Here is a 2002-nt window from a genome sequence, read left to right as displayed (position 1 = left end):
TGCTTTCCAATTGAAGGTTCATGAGATGCACCTTTGAGCTGTTTCAGAGAACTGGTTTATCATTAGCTAATCTACATTCTCTTCATTAGTCAAACTCAAGATTCACCCGCACAATGCATGGCAAATTTACAAAATGTCTAATAGAAATTTGTAGAAAATATGCTTGACAGTTTATGACAACTAGATCAACCATTTTGCATTTAATGACTTATATGATGAACTAATGCCTATGTTTTGCGGGGTAAGACTGTTGCACAGAGAACTATATAATACATTTTGAGCAACATGACATTAGCAACTGATAATGTAGGAAATCGCAGACAAATGTACATTATCAATTGCACGAATGTACCAAAGCAATCGCAACTTGTTCAAAAGAATGAGAAACTGCTTTTATGATGTGCACAAGTGACTAGATGATGTGGAGGTTAAACAAGTAGTTTTGAGAATTTAATTTCTGATCTGAGAAATGCACAAAAGCGACTGAGAAAAACTGTAATGACTCGCCCATGTCCTCACACTCGGTGGCAACCAAAAAAACATGCTGAACAAACACTTCTAACTCTAACTCTTCAGTTTTTATGAAAATAAATTAATGCTCCAAATTAGCAAGTCAGAACATTCAATTTAAAAAATATTAAATTTCTATTAAGAATTAAATTGTTTGTCTTTGAACATTCTCCAGTCTGGTTTATTTGAGAGAGCGCCATACGATTCACAAAAACAAATATGAGTGAATATGAGGAAATTACGTCCTCTGGGTTTATCTTTGCCATCTGTGCTAAACACTTTTATAATCCTTGACATAACCAAAGCTTTATAAGCAGGTTGATGCGATGGCCCTGTTACTCAAATATATTGTAATGTTGTGCTCATCTCTGATTTTAGAGTTGTACATTTTCTTCATTACAAAACATTGCTGGGAATAAATCAAAATCAGTCATACTGTAGATGACATTAATGTAATCAGCACTTCAAATGATGGAATAAATAAAGACAAGCAATGAAACGTTTGTTCAGAATGAGATCAGTGCAGGCCTAGTTCATGGATTTATATTCTAATTAGCTATGCCTGGTTGCATAATGGCATAGTAAAACTAGCTAAATGATTATTAAAATATAAAGTTAAATTCAATTCAGAGTATGTGGTATTTTTATAAATATTTTTGTGTTTCATGCTAAATGAAAACTATTTTGTCCCCAAACTTCTGTGGTTCTAAAGCTGCACTTGTGGAATTGAAAAGCGTACACTTCTCATTTTGTAAACACATTTACCTTCTATGAACATGCATCTCATCCTTCAGTGCATTTTAATGGAAATAAATGGAGAGATGACTTTGTGCTCTGCCGTAGCAGGACCAGTCACCAGGAAAAATGAGATGAGCCTCTAATGGAGTTGAATGAATTAGAGAAGTTCCTCTCCACAGCTCTGCAGGGTTCAGGCTGGAGAGTTTGCTGAAGCGAATGCCATTTCTTTGGTCTGCGGGGGAAGAACTAAGACATCTCTAATGGTCTAGATGATATTTAGAGGAAATTCAACACTGGCCTCCAAATAATCTTGTTACATCTTGTAATATTTATTAATTTCAACTCAAAACAAATTGTCAGAACTGTGAAATATCTTCAGACTCAGATCTGGATGTGCGGCTAGTACAGGCTTTTCTGTTCTTGTTCGGCCTGCTTCATTGTAGCTGTGCTATTGATCTGATTTTTATTAAGAAACAATGGGCAGAGATATTTTTCTGTTAAAACTTGTGAGGTCCATTAAAACATATTTTATGTGCGTCTATGATTATAGCGCTTTTTCAGAAATGTAATATATGACATATATTGCCCTATATCAAGAGTGATATTGTTGTGATAGTGTTGAAATATCTTACCTATAAGGCGATATACAGTGGGTACGGAAAGTATTCAGACCCCCTTAAATTTTTCACTCTTTGTTATATTGCAGCCATTTGCTAAAATCATTTAAGTTAATTTTTTTCCTCATTAATGTACA

This window comes from Sinocyclocheilus grahami, unplaced genomic scaffold, assembly GCF_001515645.1.
Source record: "Sinocyclocheilus grahami isolate Dianchi unplaced genomic scaffold, SAMN03320097.WGS_v1.1 scaffold15.1, whole genome shotgun sequence".
In the NCBI taxonomy this organism is placed as follows: Eukaryota; Metazoa; Chordata; class Actinopteri; order Cypriniformes; family Cyprinidae; genus Sinocyclocheilus; species Sinocyclocheilus grahami.
The sequence above is the reverse complement of the archived record's forward strand: the minus strand, read 5'-3'. Positions refer to the sequence as shown.